This window comes from Mycteria americana (assembly GCF_035582795.1).
Source record: "Mycteria americana isolate JAX WOST 10 ecotype Jacksonville Zoo and Gardens chromosome Z unlocalized genomic scaffold, USCA_MyAme_1.0 Scaffold_18, whole genome shotgun sequence".
Classification (NCBI taxonomy): domain Eukaryota; kingdom Metazoa; phylum Chordata; class Aves; order Ciconiiformes; family Ciconiidae; genus Mycteria; species Mycteria americana.
The window spans coordinates 12,328,837-12,351,680 of NW_027445436.1; the positions used below are offsets into that span (position 1 = coordinate 12,328,837).

The following is a 22,844-nucleotide window of genomic DNA, read 5'->3' on the forward strand; positions in this document are numbered from 1 at the left end:
AAGAACAACAGGTGCCAATTGCTACACCAATGGTGCACTGGCAGCAATATCGCACCAACCGAGACTCGCTGATTGCCATCCATAAGCTGATTTGTTGCCTGGAGAGCCAAGGAGTGATCAGCAAGACTCGTTCACCTTTTAACAGTCCTATATGGCCAGTGCAAAAGTCTAATGGAGAGTGGAGACTAACAGTAGACTATCGTGGACTGAATGAAGTCACGCCGCCGCTGAGCGCTGCCATGCCAGACATGCTGGAACTTAAATACGAACTGGAGCCAAAAGCAGACAAGTGGTATACTACAAATGATATTGCTCATAAGTTTTTCTGAATCCCTTTGGCAGCAGAGTGCAGGCCACAGTTTGCTTTCACTTGGAGGGGCGTTCAGTACACTTGGAATCGATTGCCCCAGGGGTGGAAACACAGCCCCACCATTTGCCATGGACTGATCCAGACTGCACTGGAACAGGGTGAAGCTCCAGAACATCTGCAATACATAGATGACATTGTCGTGTGGGGCAATACAGCAGAGGAAGTTTTTGAGAAAGGGAAGAAAATAGTCCAGATCCTCCTGAAAGCAGGTTTTGCCATAAAACAAAGTAAGGTCAAGGGACCTGCACAGGAGATCCAGTTTCTAGGAATAAAATGGCAAGATGGACATCGTCAGATCCCAATGGATGTGATAAACAAAACAACAGCCATGTCTCCACCAACTAGCAAAAAGGAAACACAAGCTTTCTCAGGCATTGTGGGTTTTTGGAGAATGCATATTCCAAACTACAGTCTGATCGTAAGCCCTCTCTACCAAGTGACCCGGAAGAAGAACGATTTTAAATGGGGCCCTGAGCAATGACAAGCCTTTGAACAAATTAAACGGGAGATAGTTCATGCAGTAGCCCTTGGGCCAGTCCGGGCAGGGCAAGACGTAAAAAATGTGCTCTACACCGCAGCCGGGGAGAATGGCCCTACCTGGAGCCTCTGGAAGAAAGCACCAGGGGAGACTCGAGGTCAACCCCTGGGGTTTTGGAGTCGGGGATACAGAGGATCCGAGGCCTGCTATACTCCAACTGAAAAAGAGATATTGGCAGCATATGAAGGGGTTTGAGCTGCTTCAGAAGTGGTTGGTACTGAAGCACAACTCCTCTTGGCACCCCGACTGCTGGTGCTGGGCTGGATGTTCAAAGGGAGGGTCCCCTCTACACATCATGCAACTGATGCTACGTGGAGTGAGTGGGTTGCACTGATCACACAACGGGCTCGGATAGGAAACCCCAATCGCCCAGGAATCTTGGAAGTAATTATGGACTGGCCAGAAGGCAAAGATTTCGGAACATCGCCAGAGGAGGAGGTGATGCGTGCTGAGGAGGCCCCCCTGTACAATAAACTACCAGAAAATGAGAAGCAATATGCCCTGTTCACTGATGGGTCCTGTCGTATTGTAGGAAAACATCGGAGATGGAAAGCTGCTGTATGGAGTCCTATACGACAAGTGGTAGAAACTGCTGAAGCAGAAGGTGAATCGAGCCAATTTGCAGAAGTGAAGGCCATCCAGCTGGCTTTAGACATTGCTGAATGAGAAAAGTGGCCAGTGCTCTATCTCTGTACTGACTCATGGATGGTGGCAAATGCCCTGTGGGGGTGGTTACAGCAATGGAAGCAGAACAATTGGCAGCGCAGAGGCAAACCCATCTGGGCTGCAGCATTGTGGCAAGATATTGCTGCCCGGGTAGAGAACCTGCTTGTCAAAGTACGTCACGTAGATGCTCATGTACCCAAGAGTCAGGCCACTGAGGAACATCAAAACAACCAGCAGGTGGATCAGGCTGCTAAGATTGAAGAGGCTCAGGTGGATCTGGACTGGCAACATAAGGGTGAAATATTTATAGCTGGGTGGGCCCATGACCCCTCAGGCCATCAAGGAAGAGATGCAACATAGAGATGGGCTCGTGATCGAGGGGTGGACTTGACCATGGACACTATTGCACAGGTTACCCATGAATGTGAAACATGCGCTGCAATTAAACAAGCCAAGCGGTTAAAGCCTCTGTGGTATGGAGGGCAATGGCTGAAATATAAATAGGGGGAGGCCTGGCAGATCGATTCTATCACGCTCCCACAAACCCGCCAAGGCAAGCGCTATGTGCTTACAATGGTGGAAGCAACCACCGGATGGCTGGAAACATATCCTGTGCCCCATGCCACCGCCCGGAACACTATCCTGGGCCGTGAAATGCAAGTCCTATGGCGACATGGCACCCCAGAGAGAATTGAGTCAGACAATGGGACTCATTTGTGAAACAACCTCATAGACACCTGGGCCAAAGAGCATGGCATTGAGTGGGTATATCACATCCCCTATCATGCACCAGCCTCTGGGAAAATCGAACGATACAATGTGCTGTTAAAGACTACACTGCAAGCAATGGGTGGTGAGACATTCAAACATTGGGATACATATTTAGCAAAGGCCACCTGGTTAGTCAACACTAGGGGATCTGTCAATCGAGCTGGCCCTGCCCAATCAAAACTTTTATGCACTGTAGAAGGGGATAAGGTCCCTGTAGTGCACATAAAAAACATGCTGGGGAAGACAGTCTGGGTTACTCCTGCCTCGGGCAAAGGCAAGCCCATTCGTGGGATTGCTTTTGCTCAAGGACCCGGGTGCACTTGGTGGGTAATGCGAGAGGATGGGCAAGTCAGATGTGTACCTCAAGGGGATTTGATTTTGGGTGAGAATAGCCAATGAACTAAATGGTATGATGGTAATTGCTATATAATACTGTATGTCATCTCTTTTATGGTGGCTATATGCCATATCAATGGTATTTCAGTGAGAATCTCCCAGATTAATGAAGAATGAACTTTGATGAAAGCAAGCAAAGTGCAGTGGTGATGGAACCAGAACTGGCTTCAGCATGCAACAACCCAACACCACACACCATCTCTCCTGCCCTGAAGGACTGTTATGACAGATGGAACCCAAAGTCATGGACTAAATGACCTCAACAGACATTTTAGAGGGATGGCCCATAGACCAAGGGAATGATAGCTGTGTGTATATATCAAAAGACAGGGAAAGTGGTGGTGATTAATTGGAATGTATTAGAAAGGGTAGAACCTGGGCATGACGTAGATGGTATAGAATAAGGGGTGGATGCTGTCCTGGTTTCAGCTGGGATAGAGTTAATTTTCTTCCTAGTAGCTGGTATAGTGCTGTGTTTTGGGTTTTAGTATGTCCTGGTTTCAGCTGGGATAGAGTTGATTTCCTTCCTAGTGGCTGGTGTAGCGCTGTGTTTTGGGTTTTGGTAATATTGATAACACGCTGATGTTTTGGCTGTTGCTAAGTGGTATTTACACTTGTCAAGGACTTTTTTTCCCAGCTTCCCATGCTCTGCCAGGTGCCCAAGAAGCTGGGAGGGGAGACAGCCAGGATTGTTGATCCAAACTGACCAAAGGGCTATTCCATACCATATGACGTCATGCTCAGTATATAAAGCTGGGGAAGAAGAAGGAAGGGGGGGACATTCGGAGTGATGGTGTTTGTCTTCCCAAGTAACCATTACGCGTGAGGGAGCCCTGCTTTCCTGGAGATGGCTGGACACCTGCCTGCCCATGGGAAGTAGTGAATGAATTCCTTGCTTCGCTTTGCTCGCGCGCGCGGCTTTTGCGTTCCCTATTAAACAGTCCTTATCTCAACCCACGAGTGTTCTCACTTTTACTCTTCCGATTCTCTTCCCCATCCCACCGTGGGGGGAGTGAGCGAGCGGCTGTGTGGTGCTTAGTTGCCGTCTGGGGCTAAACCACGACAGAATAATATTGATAACACACTGATGTTTTGGCTGTTGCTAAGTGGTGTTCACACTGGTCAAGTACTTTTCAGCTTCCCATGCTCTGCCAGGTGCACAAGAAACTGGGAGGGGACACAGCCAGGATAGTTGATCCAAACTGACCAAATGCTATTCCATACCATATGACGTCATGCTCAGCATATAAAGCTGGGGGCAGTTTGCCAGGGGGGTAGCAATCGCTGCTCGGGGACTGGCTGGGCGTCGGTCGGCGGGTGGTGAGCAGTTGTATCACTTGTTTTTTCCCCTGGGTTTTGTTCCTCTCTCGCTCTCTTGTTGTTTTCCTTTTCATTACAATTTTTTGTGTGTGTGTGTTCCAATTATTAAACTGTTCTTATCTCAACCCACGAGTTTTCTTACTTTTGCTCTTCCGATTCTCTCCCCCATCCCACTGGGGGGGAGGGTGAGCGAGCGGCTGCATGGTGCTTAGTTACGGACTGAAGCTAAACCACGACACAGTCCAGACAACTTTTTCGTCATTTTGCAATACTCATTTTTCTTACTGTATTTTGCAGTATCCATTCTATACTTTGGTTCTTTGAGTCAGACAAGACTGGGACCCCGAACGTGCATGTTCTACACAATAGCTAGAGGCAGGTATACATCCCCACGCAACACAGCATGTTACACACCACTCCTACCGCTTTGGGCATAAGTGGGATAGCAATGGCTATCATCAGCCTCATCCTCGCCTTTCACCTAACACTGGATTTCAGTACCTTGTATGTGTCTTAGGACAGATAAGAATGGCAAAAATCTAGATTAACATGTATTTTTATCTTTCCCGTGCACTTCTGGCTCTGCTTCTAAGTTAGAGAACTGCAGCTCAGATGTCAAACAGCACATGCTATCACATGGGAATGCCACAGCAGGGGAAAGCTGGCTTTCATAAAAGACAAAGATGTCATTTTATGAAACAGAGATGAATTTTCCTGAGTCCCAGAGATTCCCTTTGATCATTGCCTGTTTACCCAATCCACAAACCAAAAATAGAAATGAAAAAGGATGTGTTACCAAAGAGGCAGAAGGGTAAGGAGGAAAGGATTAGGTAAAAATAAACCACTTCTGGATCTGAAATGAAATCCATGAGGCAGCACTGCATTTGTAGTGAAAAGAGCTAAAATCCCCAAAGACAAAAAGAAATGTTGTAAATATCTTGGGTGCTCAATGTTTCCTTTTAGTTTCCCGTTCGCAGATAATTTGGCCTAGCTTGCCAGTATTGTTGGCCTTAAGTAAGGAAGCTTAGATAGTAGAATTGCTAACGAGCATTCTTTATTTGACCTAATCATTAGAGTAAGAATGCTTTGCCTGTGTTAAATCCTTGGTTAGCTGAGATAGTTGCAATGTAGATAGATAAAAAGGAATTCTTCAGGCCCTGTGTCCCTGGAAAGGGCTGATAAGGAGAAACTACACAAGAACCACCTGGTTTTGGATATGCAAGGAAGGTATGAGCAAGACAAAGATGGACTGAGCATGCGTAAAGACAAAGTTCAGTCAGCGGTCAGAGTGATGAAGACTACTGACTTCCTCCAACGACCACCAGAGGATCCCTAACGACCACCTAAGGACTTAAGTACGCATGCGTCAGGGACATTTACATATATTAATGAGTTCCAAGAAATCTCATGTTTATATAAATTAATCTTATGAATATGTATGATTTTGCAACATATAACCTCTGCGATCTTGCTTGTTTGTCGGAGCACTTATGGTGGAGCGATCCCCAGTGCTGCCCAGCGCTGTAATAAAGGATGCCTGCTTAATAGTAACTCCGTTGCTATTGAGTTTTATTTCGGGAACACTCTGAAACTCCAATTCACCTGTTGGGAGATTTGGATTTTAAAGGGTAGTCTCCACGAATTTTGTTTCAGTAGGAGAGTTATTCTATTAGCCTACAGCTTCGAAAAGCACAGGACTGTCCTGCAAGTCTCTAACTCTCACAATAGCTCCAGCTTTTCCAGCAGAGTCACTGGGAGTGTTGAATTCACCATTTGGCACTTTGTGGAAGTGCAGAGGGAGGACCCATGAAACAGGCTGGATGACATGTGGCCGATGGGACACGTGCCTCCTGCAGCAAAGGCAGGGGACACCAATGGCGGTGTCACTTCTGCACCGCGTGGAGAGAAGATGCTACTAGCCACGGGGTGAGCTCGATTGAAACTAACTCAGTGTGCCTGAGCCAGTGAATAATCATCATCTGGGCTGTCATTCATAAGCCCTGAACCACATCTGAAGCAGACAGCCGGACACTAAGCCTCCTTAGTGTTAGTGCTACTGATGCTGCAGCACTTAGGTTGCAAGTATTAATGATGCTACAACAGCATTAAGGAATTTGCAAGACAGTATCTGATCGATAGACTAAAAAAAAAAAAAAAATGTTTCCTCTCTTTCTCCGAGGAGTGTTCATGCTATTTATTTGCTTCACAGCAATCCCCCTCCTGCTACAGACACTGAGGCAAATTATCAGAGGCAGCTCCCTGGAACACCGGCCAACCTCTTCCCACAGAAGTGCTTCACGTTTTACTTTTCCAGAATACAGCTTTTGCACAACACCGGGCTCTAGCACAAGGAACATGGGTTCCCTCAACCCCCATGGATGTCCTTTAAACCCAGCTCCTCCGCTTGGCAGGGTCTGGTCCTGCTGGGAGTGTTTAGAGACCAGCCCCCCGCACTCTCCCAGAGGAAGCATCAGTTTCACCCACTCCCTGGGCTCTGAGTGCTGCTTCTGCCTATTAACTCCCACTCTAAACCATGTAGTTCCCTGTGAATGAAGATATATTTGCCTGTCAAAAAGCTTAATTAGCACAAATGGAAACTGTCCTCCCCATCATCTTCCTCAGTCTGATATCCAGCTAAGGAGCAAGGGTGCAGTGCAGTTTATCTTGATTTATGCTCTTGATTAGTGACAAGTGACAAACATGACTACGCTACTACTTTTGCTATGGAAAAGGGCTGTGTTTCAGCTTTACACGAATGACAGTCATGTTTTATATCCATAAAACAGAGTTGATACGTCACCGCCAGAATGTCCTCTCCCTGCATTGCCTTCGCTTCCCCTGCTGAAATCTAAATAACTTTTATCCCTCAAAGGTCACAAGTCTACAGGAAAACCAACACAAGAATGCATGATTCTTTACAATAGGGAACACAACTACAACCAAATCACAACAAACCACACAGTTGCATGTGGGATTGCATTTTCCCAGGGTACCGGGCACTACACATGACTCACTGCTCTATGTCCATGTCCTGGTTTCAGCTGAGATAGAGTTAATTTTCTTTATAGTGGCTGGTATGGGGCTATGTGAAGTAGTGAATGGGAAGTAGTGGGACCGTGGGAAGTAGTGAAGGAATTCCTTGCTTTGCTTCACTTGCGTGTGTGGCTTTTGCTTTACTGTCGTGGTTTAGCCCCAGCCGGCAGCCAAGCACCACGCAGCCGCTCGCTCACTCCCCCCCCCCCCCCCAGTGGGATGGGGGAGAGAAGCGAAAGAGCAAAAGTAAGAAAACTCGTGGGTTGAGATAAGAACAGTTTAATAATTGGAACAAAATAATAGTAATAATAATAATGAATTATAATGAGAGGGAAAAAAAACAATGAGAGAGAGAGAGAGGAACAAAACCCAAGGGAGGGGAAAAAAGGGAAAATATATATATAAAAAAAAAAATACAACCGCTCACCACCCGCCGACCGACGCCCAGCCAGTCCCCGAGCAGTGATCGCTACCCCCCGGCCAACTCCCCCCAGTTTATATACTGGGCATGACGTCATATGGTATGGAATAGCCCTTTGGTCAGTTTGGATCAACTATCCTGGCTGTGCCCCCTCCCATTTCTTGGGCACCTGGCAGAGCATGGGGAGCTGAAGGGGGGGAAGAATCCTTGACCAATGTAAACACCGCTTAGCGACAGCCAAAACATCAGCGTGTTATCAATATTATTCTTATACTAAAATCCAAAGCACAGCACTATACCAGCTACTAGGAAGAAAATTAACTCTATCCCAGCCGAAACCAGGACAGTATCCACCCCTTATTCTATACCATCTACGTCATGCCCAGGTTCTACCTTTTCTAATACAATTAATCACCACCACTTTTCCTGTCTCTTGGTATGTATATCTATATATGTACACACAGTTATCATTCCCTTGGTCTATGGGCCATCCTTCTAAAATGTTTATTAAGTTCATTTAGTCCATGACTTTGGGCTCCATCTGTCATAATAGTCCTTCATGGCAGAAGAGATGGTGTGTGGTGTTGGGTTGTTGCATGCTGAAGCCAGTTCTGGTTCCATCACCACTGCACTTTGCTTGCTTTCATCAAAGTTCATTCTTCACTAATCTGGGTGATCCTTATTGAAATACCATTGATATGGTGTATAGTAATCATACAAGTGATGACACACAGATTATATAGCAGTTAACATCATACCATCTAGTTCAGTGGCTATTCTCACCCAAAATCAAATCCCCTTGAGGTACACATCTGACTTCCCCATCCTTTCGCATTACCCACCAAGTGCACCCGGGTCCTTGAGCAAAAGCAATCCCACGAATGGGCTTGCCTTTGCCCGAGGCAGGAGTAACCCAGACTGTCTTCCCCAGCATGTTTTTTATGTGCACTACAGGGACCTTATCCCCTTCGACAGTGCGTAAAAGTTTTGATTGGGCAGGGCCAGCTCGAATGACAGATCCCCTAGTGTTGACTAACCAGGTGGCCTTTGCTAAATGTGTATCCCAATGTTTGAATGTCCCACCACCCATTGCTTGCAGTGTAGTCTTTAACAGCACATTGTATCGTTCGATTTTCCCAGAGGCTGGTGCATGATAGGGGATGTGATATACCCACTCAATGCCATGCTCTTTGGCCCAGGTGTCTATGAGGTTGTTTCACAAATGAGTCCCGTTGTCTGACTCAGTTCTCTCTGGGGTGCCATGTCGCCATAGGACTTGCTTTTCAAGGCCCAGGATAGCGTTCCGGGCAGTGGCATGGGGCACAGGATACGTTTACAGGCATCCGGTGGTTGCTTCCACCATGGTGAGCACATAGTGCTTGCCTTGGCGGGTTTGTGGGAGTGTGATAGAATCGATCTGCCAGGCCTCCCCCTATTTATATTTCAGCCATCGCCCTCCATACCACAGAGGCTTTAACCACTTGGCTTGTTTAATTGCAGCGCATGTTTCACATTCATGGGTAACCTGTGCAATAGTGTCCATGGTCAAGTCCACCCCTCGATCACGAGCCCATCTCTATGTTGCATCTCTTCCTTGATGGCCTGAGGTGTCATGGGCCCACTCAGCTATAAATAATTCACCCTTATGTTGCCAGTCCAGATCCACTTGAGCCTCTTCAATCTTAGCAGCCTGATCCACCTGCTGGTTGTTTTGATGTTCCTCAGTGGCCTGACTCTTGGGTACGTGAGCATCTACGTGACGTACTTTTACAACCAGGTTCTCTACTCGGGCAGCAATATCTTGCCACAATGCTGCAGCCCAGATGGGTTTGCCTCTGCGCTGCCAATTGTTCTGCTTCCATTGCTGTAACCACCCCCACAGGGCATTTGCCACCATCCATGAATCAGTATAGAGATAGATCACTGGCCACTTTTCTCGTTCAGCAATGTCTAAAGCCAGCTGAATGGCTTTAACTTCTGCAAATTGGCTTGATTCACCATCTCCTTCAGCAGTTTCTACCACTTGTTGTATAGGACTCCATACAGCAGCCTTCCACCTCCGATGCTTTCCTCCAATACGACAGGACCCATCAGTGAACAGGGCATATTGCTTCTCATTTTCTGGTTGTTTATTGTACAGGGGGGCCTCCTCAGCATGCATCACCTCCTCCTCTGGCGATATTCCGAAATCTTTGCCTTCTGGCCAGTCCATAATTACTTCCAAGATTCCTGGGCGATTGGGGTTTCCTATCCGAGCCCGTTGTGTGATCAGTGCAACCCACTCACTCCACGTAGCATCACTTGCATGATGTGTAGAGGGGACCCTCCCTTTGAACATCCAACCCAGCACCGGCAGTCGAGGTGCCAAGAGGAGTTGTGCTTCAGTACCAACCACTTCTGAAGCAGCTCAAACCCCTTCATATGCTGCCAATATCTCTTTTTCAGTTGGAGTATAGCAGGCCTCGGATCCTCTGTATCCCCGACTCCAAAACCCTAAGGGTCGACCTCGAGTCTCCCTGGGTGCTTTCTTCCAGAGGCTCCAGGTAGGGCCATTCTCCCCGGCTGTGGTGTAGAGCACATTTTTTACGTCTTGCCCTGCCCGGACTGGCCCAAGGGCTACTGCATGAACTATCTCTCGTTTAATTTGTTCAAAGGCTTGTCGTTGCTCAGGGCCCCATTGGAAATCATTCTTCTTCCAGGTCACTTGGTAGAGAGGGCTTACGATCAGACTGTAATTTGGAATATGCATTCTCCAAAAACCCACAATGCCTGAGAAAGCTTGTGTTTCCTTTTTGCTAGTTGGTGGAGACATGGCTGTTATTTTGTTGATCACATCCATTGCGATCTGACGGCGTCCATCTTGCCATCTTATTCCTAAAAACTGGATTTCCTGTGCAGGTCCCTTGACCTTACTTTGTTTTATGGCAAAGCCGGCTTTCAGGAGGATCTGGACTATTTTCTTCCCTTTCTCAAAAACTTCCTCTGCTGTATTGCCCCACACGATAATGTCATCAATATATTGCAGATGCTCTGGAGCTTCACCCTGTTCCAATGCAGTCTGGATCAGTCCATGGCAAATGGTAGGGCTGTGTTTCCACCCCTGGGGCAGTCGATTCCAGGTGTACTGAACGCCCCTCCAAGTGAAAGCAAACTGTGGCCTGCACTCTGCTGCCAAAGGGATTGAGAAAAACGCATTAGCAATATCATTTGTAGCATACCATTTGGCTGCTTTTGACTCCAGTTCGTATTGCAGTTCCAGCATGTCCGGCACGGCAGCACTCAGTGGCGGCGTGACTTCCTTCAGGCCACGATAGTCTACTGTTAGTCTCCACTCTCCATTAGACTTTCTCACTGGCCATATAGGACTGTTAAAAGGTGAACGAGTCTTACTGATCACTCCTTGGCTCTCCAGGCAACAAATCAGCTCATGGATGGCAATCAGAGAGTCTCGGTTGGTGCGATATTGCCTCCGGTGCACTGTTGTGGTAGCAATTGGCACCTGTTGTTCTTCAACCCTCAGCAACCCCACAACAGAAGGGTCCTCTGAAAGACCAGGCAAGGTAGACAGCTGTTTAATTTCCTCCGTCTCCAAGGCAGCTATACCAAAAGCCCACCGGTACCCTTTTGGGTCCTTGAAATACCCTCTCCTGAGGTAGTCTATGCCAAGGATGCACGGAGCCTCTGGGCCAGTCACAATGGGGTGCTTTTGCCACTCATTCCCAGTTAGGCTCACTTCAGCCTCCAATACAGTCAGTTGTTGGGATCCCCCTGTCACTCCACAAATACAGATGGGTTCTGCCCCTGTATAGCTTGATGGCATTAGGGGACACTGTGCACCGGTGTCTACTAGAGCCTTATACTCCTGTGGGTCTGATGTGCCAGGCCATCGAATCCACACAGTCCAGTAAACCCGGTTGTCCCTTTCCTCCACCTGGCTGGAGGCAGGGCCGCCCTAATCCTGGTCATAATATTCATTACCCTTTTCTTGTGTATATGAGTCAGGAATTTCTTCATTAAAATCAGGAGTAAAATCAGCCCTCTTACTCTGTCTGGGGAACTGTCCACTGGAAACCGGAGCAGCAATTTTCCTGGAAGAACTCCCTTTGGCGATTGTTTTTCCTTGCAACTCACGTACCCGTGCCTCTAGGGTTGAGGTAGGTTTTCCATCCCACTTCCTCATGTCCTCTCCGTGGTCACGCAAGTAAAACCATAGGGTGCCCCGTGGTGTGTACCCTCTATATCCTCTCTCTTGAGCAGAAGAACGCTGACTCCTAATAGCTGAGACACTGGTCTGTATAGGTAGGGAGTAGGACAAATCCTCTTTGAACCGTTTGAACTCCTGGGACAGTTCCCGCACAGCTGAGACAAAGGAGGAAGAGATACTTTCTTCATATTCTCGGAGGTTACTAGCAGCTTCATTCACTGTTGGACCGTCTCGATCTTTCCAGGTCAGTATTGCCAGTGAGTTGGCACACGACGGTGGCGCGTTTCATACCAACTTCCGCCACATGGGTCTTGTGCACTGGACCTCATCTGGATCTATGGGTGACCACACGTTGTTCAGGTCACCATAAATCACTTCCAGCACAGCTAATTCCCTCAGGTACTGGATACCTTTCTCCATGGTGGTCCATTTCCTGGAGCGGTATACAACATCTTCCTTGAAGGGATATCTTTCTCTTATAGCTGACAGGAGTCGCCTCCAGAGGCTGAGGGCTGGTGACCCTTTTCCAATCGCTTTGTCAGTGCCCCCTTCCCTAGAAAGGGATCCCAGCTGCTTGGCTTCCTTACCCTCTAATTCCAGGCTACTGGCCCCGCTATCCCAGCATCGGAGCAGCCAGGTGACAATGTGCTCCCCTGGATGACGGCTGAAATCTTTTCGCATATCTCGCAGCTCACTCAGGGATAGGGATCGGGTGGTTTCGGTCTCATTTACGAGTTCTTCCTCTTCCTCTTCCTCTCCCTCTCCCTGTGATGGCCCTGCTCCTTCATCTTCCCTTTCTAAACGAGCTGACTTTCGCTTCCAGGATTTCTTTTTATGTATAGGGGCGACTGATACTGACATGGGTTCGTTCCCTGTTTGAACCGCAATGCTTGTAACAGAGTTGTTCGGTGCAGCTGCAGCCGCAGTGCCTGTCGCAGGGGGAATCGGAGCAGCCGCAGTGCCTGTCGCAGGGGGAATCGGAACAGCCGGAGTGCCTGTCGCAGGGGGAACTGGAGCAGCCGGAGTGCCTGTCGTGGGGGGGCTGGAGCAACCGCAGTGCCTGTTGTTTTGTCACCAGATCCTTGAGGGTTCTGAGTAGCGTTAAACAGGGCTCGGTAGGCATGGGCCAGACCCCAGCACATTGCAGTGATTTGTATCTCCTTAGAATTGCCAGGGTCACAGCATACTTTTTCCAAATATTCTACTAATTTTTCCGGATTCAGCACTTGTTCAGGGGTGAAGTTCCAAAACACTGGAGGTGCCCACCGCCCTAGGCATTTGCCCATGCTATTCCACACACCCTGCCACTCATAACTATCTGGCCTTGGGGCAGACCTCTGGATGATATTCTTAAATTGCTTACTAACCCTGGACAAGATCGAAACAATATTCCCAAACAATACCAATACAAGTATCTTAACTACCCAAGGTTGTTCAAAATACTGAAAAGTTACTGTAATGAAGGAGGAAGCATTGTAGAAGAAAGTAGTGAAGGTACAATTCTGCATTTCCTCCATAAAAAACCTCTCAGAGGAAGAAGTATAATTGCGAATTGTCTCCATAAGATCATACCCGACATACAGTAACGGTTTCAGTACAGCACTTAGATACCAAAATAAACACAAGGTCACTGTTTTAATAACAAATCTCACAGGCAAAACATCACCAATTAAAGCAGAGCACAGCAAACTGCAAAAACCAACACCCATCTTTAACATGTACGGCAAAGAAATGAGCATGGTGCAGATCAGGTAAACCGATGCTAGGAACAAATGGATCAATATCACGTCCCACAACTACTAACAGATCTAAATTCCTTAATACACACTGGTTAATCTGTTATTATCTCAAACCCTTTGTGCCCCATGTTGTTGGGCGCCAAAAAGGACTGTCGTGGTTTAGCCCCAGCCGGCAGCCAAGCACCACGCAGCCGCTCGCTCACTTCCCCCCCCCGGTGGGATGGGGGAGAGAATCGAAAGAGCAAAAGTAAGAAAACTCGTGGGTTGAGAAAATAACAGTTAAATAATAGGAACAAAATAATAGTAATAATAATAATGAATTATAATGAGAGGGAAAAAAACCAACGAGAGAGAGAGAGAGGAACAAAACCCAAGGGAGGGGAAAAAAGGGAAAATATATATATAAAAAAAAAAATACAACCGCTCACCACCCGCCGACCGACACCCAGCCAGTCCCCGAGCAGTGATCGCTACCCCCCGGCCAACTCCCCCCAGTTTATATACTGGGCATGACGTCATATGGTATGGAATAGCCCTTTGGTCAGTTTGGATCAACTATCCTGGCTGTGCCCCCTCCCATTTCTTGGGCACCTGGCAGAGCATGGGGAGCTGAAGGGGGGGAAGAATCCTTGACCAATGTAAACACCGCTTAGCGACAGCCAAAACATCAGCGTGTTATCAATATTATTCTTATACTAAAATCCAAAGCACAGCACTATACCAGCTACTAGGAAGAAAATTAACTCTATCCTAGCCGAAACCAGGACATTTACTTATTAAACTGTCTTTATCTCAACCCTCGAGTTTTCTCACTTTTGCTCTTCCGATTCTCTCCCCCATCCCACCGGGGGGGCGGTGAGCGAGCGGCTGCGTGGTGCTTAGCTGCTGGCTGGGGTTAAACCACGATAGTCCGTTCAGTTCAATTGTAGCTTTCATATCTACAACATTGTTCCAGGATTAAATCCTGTATCTGAACACCACACAAGCTGCAAGTACTCAGAGAGGACTCTTTTTTTATGGCTCTCAGTACTGAATGCCCAGAAATGAGATGCTATTCACTCTGTAATTTTCCATTTTTGACTGAGACTTTCTTCTTTTCTAACCTTCATGTCTCCCATTGCAACCTCACTTCCAGCTGAGCAGCTTAATGAGCTCACTAGTGAGAGACAGATTTGGTTTCCCAGTACACCAGCTAACTCTTAGGTCTTTGATCATCTACAGTTGGGCTGCTCCTGCTTTGATCAAAAGTTACCTTTTCTTGATCATGCTACATGAATTAAAAAGCCTGAGACTTCAATCCTGCCTTCAAGTGACACTTGGATTGAGGCACTGATTTGTCTGATATATTGAACAAAGGTTTTAAAATATAATTGAGTGTAATTGTCAGGCATCTTTTAAACAAGACCATTTTCTCCTGCACAAGCCACCTTCCCATTTTGCTCATTCCTGCACTGCTGGTTCTGCACTGTTCGCAGTGAGGCTGCAGCACTTACACTGCAAGAGAGCAGAGTATCGCAGGAAGGATTCCACCTACCCTGCAGGAAAAACAAAGATCTTTACAAAAATACATGTTATCCAGTGACTAAGAAATAAGAATAAATTAACCAAGCCCTTCAGGCTTCTACTAAATACTTATTAAGAGAACTGTCCAATTAGCAGTCCCTGTACTCATCAGTATGGGCAGATCCATGGCCAGCCTCAGGTCTAGATTCACCTTCCCTACTCAGGAACCTTGCAAGTGTGCCAGAGCACACTCCCCAAAGCATGCAGGGACTCACGTTCATCTGGCAGGGCCAGCATGGGATCTTCAGACCCATGTAGCAAAAATACTGCTGAGGTGGAACATATCATGGCTATAGGGGCTCTGGAAAACTCATTCAGAGCAGAGCAAACTAGGTGTTGACATCATTAGAGAGTCCATTGTGAGTGAGCCACCAAATCCTGCTAGCCTTTGCTTCTATTAATATTTCTATGCGACAACATCAAAAACTACAAGATTTGGTCAAAAGGTTTAAGGGCCTGATATCAATACAGTGATCTTTTTCCCTCAAAGAGTGCATCCTACCACTTCGCATGGCATATTCTCCTAAGATTACTTTGACCCCATTTGAAGGCACGATCACTGTTTGGCAGATAAAGAAGCTGATGTAGAGGCTGATTGACAGGTAAGTCCGTGGCAGGCAGGAACGGGGACCTTGGGCTCTGCTCTCATAGACACTGCCTAGACTACACGATTACCACCAAGAACAAGAGCAGCCTCTGAAGTTGATGGAAATCATAATGACCTTTCACACTACACCTTGTAAAAGAAAACACCTGTGGATGTACTGATGTTAAATGAGAACCCCCTGCTCTGAGAATTGGCAAGTGAAGCAGAAATGTTTGATGCCCTTAGATTAATTTACACTTCACTAGGGCTGTGGCACAAAAAATCACATTGCTGCATGTGTTGTTTCTGCTGTTTGAGAGCCTGTGTTGACTTGTCCACACCAGGATGGTGCTTGAAAGACTGAACTGAGAGAGAAGGTGCTGTGGGCATGAAGGAGGAGGCTGGAGAAGCAATAGTCTTCTCCTATATGGGTTGGTGAAACTATTTGACTATCTCCTCCTTGGGGACAACAAATATAAAAAATGTGGTCCTCCTGGCTACCACCTGCTGATGCAATGTCACTGGCATTAACTGGTTTAAATCTTTTACCACCTTCATCTCTAATGCTAATAGATGTAGTAGATGTCTAATTGATCATGAACTTTCAGTATGTGGCTGTAGCTGGGAACAAAATGTGTCATTATAAACTGTGTCATGTAAAAAAAAAAGAAAATATAAGCAAGAGAAAATGGTCATACATCTTTGTATACATTATGTGGTAACAGCTCTTCTGAATTACTGCATCCAGTTCTTTCAAGTTTGAGGGTTTGAGACACTGGCAAGAGTTACGAAAGAACCTGCAGAAATTATTTAGGTTCCAAAAAGTATGAGAGGCTTATGAAGCTTAATCTAAACATATGGTGACTGAGTAGGGAGACACTGCACGAGGAAACAATTGCTAGTAGCAGGAAGCTTTTCAATACAGCATAGCAAGGAAGGAAAAATTGTATCTGATGCTTGGAAGCTGAAGATAGAAATGGCATTGTCGTGGTTTAGCCCCAGCCAGCAACTAAGCACCATGCAGCCGCTCGCTCACTCCCCCTCGGTGGGATGGGGGAGAGAATCGGAAGAGCAAAAGTGAGAAAACTTGAGGGTTGAGATAAAAACAGTTTAATAGGGAAAGTAAAAGCCGTGCACGCAAGCAAAGCAAAGCAAGGAATTAATTCACTACTTCCCATGGGCAGGCAGGTGTTCAGCCATCTCCAGGGAAGCAGGGCTCCATCACGCGTAACGGTTACTTGGGAAGACAAACGCCATCACTCCAAATGTCCCCCCTTCCTTCTTCTTCCCCAGCTTTATATACTGAGCATGACGTCATGTGGTATGGAATAGCCCTTTGGTCAGTTTGGATCAACTGTCCTGGCTGTGTCCCCTCCCAGCTTCTTCTGCACCTGGCAGAGCACGGGAAGCTGAAAAGTCCTTGACTAGTACAGCAACAACTAAAACATCTCTGTATTATCAACACTGCCTTCAGCACAAATCCAAAACGTAGCCCCATACCAGTCACTATAAAGAAAATTATCTCAGCTGAAACCAGGACAGGCATCTTTAGTTAAAGGTTGGTTTTCTTTCTAGAAGAACCAGAGTAAACAAACGAAAGTCAGGAGCTGGAATTCTTGTACAGGGACTCATGCTTCCCAAGAGATTTATGTAAGGTTAAAAGCTGAGGTTAAAAGCTATTAACTCATGAACCTCCTGATCTTCCATCTAGGATATTTTGAAATGTTTGGCTAGATTTGTGTCCTTACAGTGTCACAAGTTTTTCTGAGTTTTGGTAATAGATGGCATCAGAAATGTCCATCCACCAAGACAAGGGCAGTTTTCCAAGATACCCTGCCTATCTTCCAAATTAAAGATTTTTACATTAAAAAAACCAAAAGTGCTTCCACAAACCAGACTTAAATTCATAAGTTTGATCTTCCACAGAAGAGGAGAGGCTTTTATATTTCTGTCCTTTAAAAGCAGTTCATTGATAGCTCTATGTACCTCCCAAGTAACCTTAGAAAACCTTAGAAAATCCATCTGTCATATCTCAGAGGTGCTCCTTTTCTGGATTCCTTATTTGATCTGGTCCCATGACTTCACAGACAGTTTACACATCTGTACAGTTATGATTGCTGTAATACCCTGAGGATATGTTTTTCATCACGACTATGAAAGCTCCTGGCAAACTAGCACTGGCTGCTCTCTGCCATTCTGATTTTGATCTCCTGTCTTCATGTCTCAACACACAGACCATTTGGGATTGCTTGGCTCTGCTGTCCAATGCCACATCAGCAGTGTGAATTGACCAAACATCCACTCCAGCCAATGCCATGTTGTTCCCTTCTCATCCGTCCACTTACTTGGGAGCCAAGTCTCTCCAAAATTTCAGTCTAATATACTACCCAATACAGCTCTACTGCAACAGCTGTGGGTCTAACAGCAGGAGCTAAAGCAGAAACAGCCCTAAATGACATAGCAAAGTCCAGGCTACCTCCTGCAGTTTGTTCACCCACCTGGGATACGCCCACCTTGCAGACCATACTTCTGAATCAACACCACTACCCCCTGTGCTTCCTGGGTCTTCTCTCACACAGACTGCCATGCATCTTTGTTTAGAAGTTTTCCCACTGTACAATGTGTCACCCCTAGAATGATTTATTGGAGAGTATATTGAATTCTAGTTTTAGGGACACTTTGGTGTTTCTTTTCTTTCACAGTCACTGTATCAAAACAACATTGGCTCCTGACAAGCAGAGTGGGGTATGCTGCAGGGAGTCCTATTTTACCAATGTCATTTCAGAACTCTTCCAATTTTTAATAAACTGCTGTGTGGCTGTTTTAATCAAGCCCATTCCCATCACTGATTGAAATAAGCTGCTGATGTTGTTATCCATATGACCACCCCACCTGGGAGGCATAACAAAACACATGACAACATTTACACATCAATAACATCTCAAAAAACACATTTTAGTTTATCATTGCAACAGCTTTTTCTTTTTCTGGTGATTCTCAAGATTTTAGTATCTTTGTATGAAAAGTTCAGCACTATGACTTAAGGAACATCTTCAGCTACTGTCCTGGCCAATGAGGTCTGATGTCTCAAGCCCTTACATTCATTCTTATAAAATGTGTATTTGATGAATCCAACTGGTTATACTTTCTATTTTGTAGCCACAGGGGACAAAGCTCCAGATTTGTCATACTGGAGAATTCAGTGTACAAACTGACAGGCCCAAAAGTATAAAGCTCACATCTCCTCTCACCCGTCAAAGGCTTCTGCGGTCTCACCACCTAAGTCCTACACTGAAACTTATCTTCAGCTCAGATGGACTGAAGGTGGCAGAGAACACCATAACCCAACTAATATGGCAGATAGATCATCACATCATTAAGGCAGCTTCTTGGCAATGAAAAATGCTTTAAGCATGAAGACTCACAAATCCCAGTAAGTTGCAAAACATATTAAAAGGAGAACAGAGGAATCAGGGCTCTAGGAAGTAGTTTCATATATTACTTCTCATAACCAGCATCAGATAGAACCCTTTACTTGATTCCCCACAAGGATGTTGTAAGATTTATAATACTTAGCACAAGATAAAAAACAAAAGGTAGAAATCTAAGCAATGGCTGATATTGCTGAGATGGCTGATATTGCTGAGATTGCTGAGATGGCTGATATGGCTGAATGGCTGAGAACCAAAAATAAGCCAGTATTTGACAATTGGTTGACATTGCATCTGAGTGAGGGTTTCAAAGACCCTGCAGCCCATCTAGTCCTCCTTTAGTTGAAAGTACACATCCCTATGGCTTTGGGGAGTTGTTGAGTGTTTCACTTTTACTTCTTGAAACTATTCACAACTTCTTTGCTACCTAGAAGACCTGCAGCAATGCAATATGCATCAAAATGAAGCTTTTGGTGCCCAAAAAGCCTCAGCAAATAGAGATCTCTGTCGGGCATCTACCCACAGCAATATTAGATGCCACAAACATGATCCACACTCTCAGTTGTACCACATACTAAGCCGAGCTCATGATATTAGCTTTTATCTCCATGGACTGGTTCTATACAATCTGAAGAAGTGTCTTATGCACTGGGATGAAAAGCCTTGGTTAGCTTGGTTACTCTGGCACAGTGGAACTGTCTGCAATCAGAGCAAGGCTCATTTGCCGAAACTGTGTAATGAACTCCCCTGGACAGTAAAAAATATTCCAATTGCAAGCCTGTCCTGGTTTCGGCTGGGATAGAGTTGATTTCCTTCCTAGTGGCTGGTGTAGTGCTGTGTTTTGGGTTTTAGTATGAGAATAATATTGATAACACGCTGATGTTTTGGCTGTTGCTAAGCGGTATTTACACTGGGCAAGGACTTTTTTTTCAGCTCCCCATGCTCTGCCAGGTGCCCAAGAAGCTGGGAGGGGGCACAGCCAGGATTGTTGATCCAAACTGGCCAAAGGGCTATTCCATACCATATGACATCATGCTCAGTATATAAAGCTGGGGAAGCAGAAGGAAGGGGGGGACATTCGGAGTGATGGCGTTTATCTTCCCAAGTAACCATTACGCGTGATGGAGCCCTGCTTTCCTGGAGATGGCTGAACACCTGCCTGCCCATGGGAAGTAGTGAATGAATTCCTTGCTTCGCTTTGCTCGCGCGTGCGGCTTTTGCGTTCCCTATTAAACTGTCCTTATCTCAACCCACGAGTGTTCTCACTTTTACTCTTCCGATTCTCTTCCCCATCCCACCACGGGGGGAGTGAGCGAGCGGCTGCGTGGTGCTTAGTTGCCATCTGGGGCTAAACCACGACAAAGCCACACTTTAACTTCGTACATTAGTTAAGGTCTGAATCAGTTTCTACTGAAATCAGATAACATGGCATTCTTCATTTCTGTCCTACTTGATCCTTTTCATGCAATGTTTAATCTTCACTGTTCATTGGTTTTGATATGGCCACTACTCTTGTGAAGTCTGGCTGTCTTGCAATTCTAATGCACTTATTCTCAGTGTGCCTTTGCTTTCGAAGTCCTTCATTTTTATCTAATAAATCACTCCTACAGAATGAGTTGTCACTGTCTCTACACCATGTATTAAGTTACATGATTAAAAGATAAAGAGTAGTTATAGAATATACATGGATTGATACCACATATGTATGAATAAACATGTATCTATATACATATAGATATATAAATTATATAAGCTAATGAAAAGCATATTAATATCTATTTCAATTAATATCTTTAAACACCAAACCTTTCACAAGGAGGTGATAACACACAATAAACTGCAGAGCCATGCAGTGAAATGTATTTACTGTGCATATGCTGACATATAATTAGTTTTGTGCACTTCAGACATCTCTCTGGAGACATGTAAATATATACGAGTAAAATCAGGTCAGTAAAATGTAGTCTGCAAGTTTTCCATTTGGTGGAAAGAATTATTCATTAGAGGAAGGCTTGTTTTCAATTGATATCAACAGCCTGAAGTTGGGTGTCAGATTAAGACTCTCAGGAGATGTCTAGTGATAACACAGTAAGAAAGGTGATCAAAGGTAAACAGTAAACAATTTATGACATAGCTCTGCAGTTATTCACCACACAGTCTCACCTCCACATTTATACAGTTCTTTGTTATTTTGCTGTATTCTCAGCTTTCAGACAGTAGACAAATGGATAAATAATATCCATAATACACTTATGTGCAATATATGTTGCAGCTAGACTTACCCCTAACTCAAAATCCTAATCTTTCAGCTCCACAGTCATTAACATGACACAGACTTTGAAATTTGCATCTTTTATTGATATTATAACCTTTGAAATTTATACCTAACTTATGCAGTTTGAGCCTGTTTGTATAAAAAACACTTGCATCCTGAACCTCTTTGTCTTTGAAGGGGCTAAACAGATTGAGAATAGTACTGTCATTCGGTGCCTCACAACTAGTATGTATTTTGCAGCCAAGGGTTTTGGTTCCCCGTCCTGCAATCAACAATGGTTCAATTGTCTCTGTCAAGGGTGCCTAGAGGGGGAAATCTATATTTATTAATTCTCTCATGTCTTCAAGAAGATGTCTTTGTGCCACATTCAGTTCTTTTATATGCCAAGTGCCTAAACTGAAGACTTTGCATATACAGACAGTAGATGCATACACAAACAAGGCAACAAAAGTAGAGATAGATAGACAGACAGATAGATAGGTACACACATACATACATATATACATACATACATAGAATGAATCATTTTTCCCTTGCTCTGAGTGAAAAACTGCAGCTTAAGCTGGTTCTTTATAAAAAGAACCTTAACTAGTTAAACCAGCCGAGTGGCAGGTAGCACTCATACAGGATCACACTACAGCGAAGAGCCATAACAGGAATTGCAGCATTGCTGCGGTTCAGTGAGACTGGATGATTTTTGGCAGGTCAGACTCTGTACTTCCGCTTGCCTTTGAAATGCTATCAGCTCCACAGCTGTAGTGGCATATGGTTACCAAAATATACTGTGATGATATTTTAAACAAAATATGTAATTTATCCAAAGATAGTTTTATTTATACATAGGTATTAAATGTAAGCTTCTTTTAATTATTTTATTTTTTCTTTAACTTACAGTCTTTCTAAGATTACCCTGCTACTTATTGAACTTGATAGTACACATGACTCAGGATTTTTAACCTCTACAGCTGAGGTTCCAGGAAGATACCCCAAATATTCGCCCTATGCCTGTACCTGGATTTATGCAGATGGCCTGCAATAGCCACGGAGCTCTTTAGGCACAACTGCAGCCAGTTACCTGACTATGAATATGGCTCTTCATGACCCTTCAAATATGTGTCAGTCAAAAGGATCCTACTACAAATTAATAAGTACAAAAAGTGCAATGGCACATCAGTGCTTCTCATATTTTCAAAATAGTGTAAGTAAAGGAAATACTCCATTCTTCCCCTGCTAGGCCCTGGAAAGATTTCAAGTTAAACTATGTTTTCTTAGAATACATATTCTATTATAAAGAAAACCTTGGGCCAGATTCTCCAGTGTGCTCTGCGTGCATCAATACTGTCATGTTGCGACATTGCCCACCCAAGTCCCACTCTCCCACACTGCCACATATTGACACATAGCATTGGTGGGGGAATGGAAATAGGAGAGGCCAGGACACAGAAGTCACCCTCCTGCATACTGCATGGATGCTTATGGCATATTCCAGAATGGCCCCAAGGCCTTGAAGGGGGAAAACAGCACAGCACTT

At 45.2% G+C, this 22,844-nt stretch overlaps 1 protein-coding gene across 6 annotated transcripts in view; it reads right to left on the reverse strand.

The window, feature by feature from the left end:
- ST8SIA5 (ST8 alpha-N-acetyl-neuraminide alpha-2,8-sialyltransferase 5) overlaps positions 1-22,844 on the reverse strand; it is a 185,726-nt gene that overhangs the window by 18,331 nt on the left and 144,551 nt on the right. The gene's annotated exons all lie outside the window — the stretch shown is intronic.